Source organism: Vipera berus (genome assembly GCF_964194415.1).
Source record: "Vipera berus genome assembly, chromosome: 1".
Lineage (NCBI taxonomy): Eukaryota > Metazoa > Chordata > Lepidosauria > Squamata > Viperidae > Vipera > Vipera berus.
Genome location: NC_138202.1, coordinates 118088191 through 118094499, shown reverse-complemented (window position 1 = coordinate 118094499; position 6309 = coordinate 118088191).

The following is a 6309-nucleotide window of genomic DNA, read 5'->3' as shown; positions in this document are numbered from 1 at the left end:
TCACAGCCCTCCCTTAAAAATTCCGTTCCCGGCGAGGCCCCGGGCTTTTAAAAGCCACCGGGGCCCGGCTGCTGTAGGCGAGGACCAGCTTCCTGGCTCGCTCCCTCTCTTTTCCGCAGGCATTTGCTCGAAAGTGTTTAAGTTTATTGCTCAAATGATGTTTCTAATTAGCGCTTCGGACCATAAATCTGAGCGGCTTTTGTTTTCCAACTGATTTATTATTTACCAGAGCATCGACCTCAGACGGGGCGGCAGGGAGAGAGAGATGGGGAAGCCTCAAACCGAGAGAACAGCGGGGATCCATCCACTCGAGGCTTGCGAATAGAAAGGAGGCTGGCGCCGAGCTAAAGCTGCCAACCCGCGCCTTCTCCCTGGCAGGAGCCCCAGGGATGGGGATGGGGGGGTTGTCAGGAAGACCGGCCCCTCGAGTGTAACTCGGCTCTGGGACACAGCCACTGGGAAACTGAGTTGGGGGAACTCTAAGTAGCAGGCATGACCAGCGGAGACGCGGCTGCGGATGGGCTGGAGCACTCTCGGGTGTGGAGACGAGGGCGTGGGGCCCTTGGCCGGGGTTGTTTCCTTGGCCTCTCCGGAAAGGCGTGGATTCCAAGAGAGGCAATCTAGCCTGCGCCACGAGACGGGAGGTGTCATCGATGAAGCCGTTTGCCTCCCGCCTTGTGCCCGAGCCCGTCCCAGTTCCGGGATTTCTACTCCTGGCCAGATTAGATCTTCAACTGTACCTCGCCACCCGGGTCCCTCTATTTTTGAGGGAGGGGAGAGGGAGGAGAAACTTATTGTAAAAAAAAAGAGGGAAAAGACTCCGCTGGAAGCAATTCCTGCTTTACAAAAGCCACTAGGGCCGAGAACTTGACACATGAGACCACTACAGCTGGACTGGGCGAGTCTATAGGTGCTGCCGTACAACAGCCACCGATGGTTTCTAGCGGGATGCAGAAGGTTATGGCCTCTCGCAAACCCGGTTTTCTGTTCCGGCTACGTGATTCTCCGTCAGCCCGCTGTTCACGGGCCCCCTGAGGGACGGGAACCAGAGCAGCGGACTGAATGAAGAGATGGGGGAAAGGGATTGTTGGGAGCAACCGGTGCGCCCCCTTGCCAGTGGACCTTGTGCCTTGGAGAACACTGGTCGCCCCCGGTGCCCACTGGCTGCTGGGTCCTACTCAGTTCTAACACCCGATGGGATGGATGAACGGAGAAGATAACGGGAGAGGCAAGACTTGGCCTCAGTTGTCCTTCAAGTTATAGCAATCCCAAAATCCCAGAAATACGGGATTGCTTATTTCCAAGCACCTCGGAGAGAACAAAGGGTTCCAGCAACGCGGCTGAAAATTATTGTTGTTGCTGTTTGCCGAGATCCAAAAATCTCGTTGTTTTTAATTGAAATACAATTGTGCACACACATATCCCGTATGTCACCTATTTAGCGCCCAACTAGAAAATAAGATATATCTTGCTCACACATAGGCTACTGAAGATTTCCCCAAAATATTAAAGAATTCTGTAAGTATCTACTGGAATGCGGCTGGGGGGGGTTGTTAGTGGCGAATGAACTTTTTTCTCAGAAAAGAGCCAGTACTTTCACTTAGCTCTCCCTTTCTGTAAAATAGTTTACAATTTATTTAAGATTAAGCACAAACCTTTTTGCGTGGAAGCCTCGGCTGACCCGCTTACATTGGCACTTAAGAATAAATCCCCCTTTGAGAGGAAAAAAACTAATAAATCTCGAGATACTGAAATGTGATAATTAAAACAATTGCTTCCGAGATCGCTGGCTGGAGTCCAGCAGGAATTCCATTTGTAACTACAAATATGTGCCAATCTCCAAATTCGAAACCTCTGATATTAAACCATACCTACTGATGGTTCATTTTGCAACTATACATTAGGTGTACTGCACAGCAGTGGCGGCGTCCGTTTGGAAAGCTGCTGCGGCCCGCTTGCAGGCTGCCGCCTTCCTCCGAAGGCAGTAACATTGCAAACGGGCCACGGCAGCTTTCCAAACAAGCGGCGCCAATGCCTGTTCGGGCGGAGGTGCGCGCGCACCTCTCTAAAGGGGAGACCCGTCACCGCGCAGGTGCCTCCCATTTTGCGCATGCGCAAAATGTTTTTTGTGCATGCGCAAAATGTTTTTGCGCGTGCGCGCGCACTTTTTGCGGCTCCCACTTTTTTGTTTGTGTGATGGAACCGGTTCCGAGTGGCTCTTTTCCTTTTTCCGGTTGCCGACCCCTGCTCTAGGAGGACTGCTAAATTGCATACCAACATAGTTTCAGAGACTGGTACTCTGTCCAGAATCAAAGATGAAATATCTGAATCTGGGGCTGGGTGTCCAAAAACCCAGAGCCATTCCTCTTGCCAGGGTTGAGTATCAAAGCTGATTCCTCCCCCCACTAGAATCTTGGCCAGTATCAGCTGTCCATTTAGGGGTGGAGGTATATAATTGAATATCATCAACAGATTGATGATACTGACAGGGGTTTCATGTTTATGTTAAAAAGGAGAGGCAAGAGGAAGCCTCAAGCCCCAAGGAAACCCACATTGCAGTGGCCTAGGCCTTGACCTCTCCTCTTGCAACAATACCAAGGAAGTAGCTATGGAGGAAGGAGGAGAACCACCATAGCACAGCACTTCCCACTCTGAATTCCTGAAGACCATCCAGAAGAATAGTGTGACTTGGGGCAGCTGCTGTCACTCAGCCCAGCCCAACACACAGGATTGTTGTTGTGGGGAAAATAGGATGAGGAAGGAGTACTGGGTATGTTTGCCATTTTGAATTGTTTATAAAAATAAAGGTGGGTTATATATGAATGAATGAATGAATGAATGAATGAGTGAATGAATGAATGAATGAATATATCAAAAGCCATTGCTCCAGGAGGGCCAGAATGGTTGAACCACTCTCATCTCAAGCCCTTCAAAGATCATCCACAAGTGCAACCAATACTATTTCAATGCTATGCCCCAGCCTGAACCTAGCTTGAAAAGCATCCAGATAATCTATTTTACCCAGGGATTTTTGTATCTCTTTGCCAACCACCTCCTCAATGACCTTTCCTAAAAAGGGAAGATTGGAGACTGAACAAAGTTGTCTAATATTGTTGGGTCGAAGGATGGCCTCTTGAGAAGGGGGTGCACCACTGCTTCCTTCAGAGCTGGCAGCACCACCCTCTTCAGCATAGAGACACTTTGTAATATCAGCTCTTCCCATAATAACTCCCCTTAATTTTCCATCAAAGCAGCATGAAGTGGGAAGGGGAGCAGAGGGCAGGGGAGTTACCGCAATCTTTTAAAATGTCCTTATAGACCAGAGGTGGGCAGCTACGGTCCCTTGATGACCTGGGTACCTCAACTCCCAAACTTCCTGAACCAGCAGGAAAGCTGGTCCACAAGTCATCCACCCCTGTTATAGGTACGAAGTAGGAGAGAGAGGACTAACTCAGAGGACAAGGCATTAACTGAACAATGATTTTGTGCATTCTGGTTGGTTTGCTGGGGAGTGGAAACAGAGCTGGGTAAAAGTGCCCTTAAACTAGTTCTCACAAAGTAGAGGGAGGAATGATTAAGCTGGATTGAATTCTTTAGACTGCAAATGGGCATTAGCATATCTGGTCTTCTGGGGGGGGAAAAATAATTTCTCCCATTTCACTGAGCCACTGGGGCCTTCTAAGCAATGGACTGTTGATGTAATAGTTGTAATTAAACAACGATCAGAAAGCAATGCTGTCAGAGACCTAGCCATTATCTTGGTTTCTTATGTTTTCAATTGCTCTCTTTAAGTATCTTTTTTTCTAAATAAATAAATAAACCGTATAGCCAATTGTAATATTCTAACCCAAGGGCATTCGTTTTATTTCAAATGCTGTCTAAATTGGCTGACTAAAGGATTATCACTTATGCCGATGTAGCTTTCTCAAGATTTAGCAGGCATAATTTCCATAATCCTACTGAGAAAGAGGATTAGCTCTACACAGTACTACTTGTCTACCTGATCATTTATGGATGAATATGAGGGTAACACAGCAGGATGAAGGCACCTGAATAAAGTTAACTGCTACTGTTTTTGTTTTGGAAAGAGAGATGCAATCTCCTGTGAACCATTCACACTATTATCTTGAGAGTCTTTCAAGAATTCCAAATAAATAAGCCGCCCTGAGTCTTCGGAGAAGGGCGGGATATAAATGGAATTAAAATAAAAATAAAATAAAAAATAAATTTCACTAGCCAACATTACGCTGAGGTATTAGGTGGAATCGATCGTGGGATAATGGAATTACATGGAAGCAACTGATTAGACAACACAGCAATGTAAAGACATTATTCTAGTTGGTAAGAATGTTCAGATCAGTCTTAGGAAATTCCTATTCCTTTGAGAAATACACTGCAATCAACTACTTAGAAAAGAATCCAAATTTATTTATTTTTTAAATTAAACTTTGTGGTCTATCCTTACAGATACCAGAGAACATAATGACTAACTAAAATATTATTATTATTATTATTATTATTATTATTATTATTATTATTATTATTATTATTATTATTATTATTATTATTATTATTATTATTATCATCATCATTATCTGTATTCATACATAAATAAACAAGAAACAGAAGTCAATTGAGCCAGTTTCATCTCTAAGTTGCACATTGTGTCAATCAAATCTCCTGAAACATTTACTTCATTCCAGATGAGAAAGCGCCATTAAACTCAATGAGACTGACTTCCTAAAGGCATATGTAAAGTATTGCACTATTACAGATCATTTCTGCTACTACAAAATTCCTCTTTGACATATATGGAAACTGCTTTTCCACTATAACAAAGTATAAAATAAATGATGTTGACCTTTCCTAAGAAAACTCTGACCTCAGCTGCATGATCTAAGGCAATAATTATTCAGTTCCACCATGCTGGTCATTTCAGCTACAAGAAAGGTTGAGCTGCTCCAAATAGGTAAGCAGTTCCTGGGCCAGGTGGGGTCCTTTGATCAGGTCCTGCCATCGGAGATCAGTGGAGGGCCAGGAGATTCTGCAGTATGTGGTACACAAGGCTGAGTGGTGTGGCTGAAGAAAGAGTAGGGGGAAAAAAATCTTAGAAAAACCTTTTCTCTAAGTAGCTTAAGGTAGCATACCTCTTAACCCCCAATGATAACTCTATGAGAGAGAGGAATTGAACCAGAGTCATCTAATGAGCTTCATGTACACATGAACTCCTAAATTTAAGTCTCTCCTCCTGAATTTAACATTCTAAACCAGGGGTCTTCAAACTTGGCCCTTTTATGACTTGTGGACTTCAACTCCCAGAATTCCTCAGCCAGGCACGCTGGCTGAGGAATTCTGGGAGTTGAAGTCCACAAGTCATAAAAGGGCCAAGTTTGAAGACCCCTGGTCTAACCTGTACAAGAGAAAGAATCAACTGTCCCAATTTACTTACAGATTCAGCATGCTGGGCGAGAGCAGGGGGATACATGCAAATGAAGTGGGAGAGAATCCTATCTTTTTTCAATGTGATATTTTTAAAGAAAAGTCTGCACATTAGACAATGCCATTGTGGAGCTTGCTAAGATTTCCACTAAATTTTGCTCTTTTGACACACACAGACACAAAACCAAAGGATAGGCCCAAAGGAACCACTCTTACCTTCATTTTTTTAATAGTATTTTCCAATAGATTGAGGTACCTCCGACAATGTGCAATGCTGGGTTGCAGGGCTCTGGACTCTCCAATGATACCTGCAAAATGCTGAAAGCACCTGCTGTATTGGCACAACCGTGTATCCTGTAATACAAATGGGACAAGGGGGGAGAGAGAGAGACACTTAGCAAGGGCATTACTGTCCAGACTCAGGTAATTTCCCCATTAGTGATTTATATCCCTTCCTACCGTTAGCGTCATCTAACCACTTGTAACAGTCATGAGGACAAGACTTATATTGTTCAGTGGTGGCTTATGACACTAGAAGGCCGCAAAAACCACTAGTGAAGAAATGTTTTAGTGACATCTTCAAGCAGAAGAAAAATATTTGCCCTTAGTGGGAACAAAATTCAGGGCCTTCATGAACACACATGGTCCTACTCTGGAGCTGCAAGAATACAAAACTTACACTTGTGACAATGCAACTCTTGCCAGGGTGTCACTGTTTTATTCCAACAGCATCTGTGGATGAGAGGGACAGTCTCCACAATCCACAAACAGGGCTGTAGGCTTGCCATCTGGTTAGAATAGATCTCCAGCTGATTATTTAAAAAACAGCCAACTTCACAAACGCCAGGAGCCTCAACAATACCTGGCTGA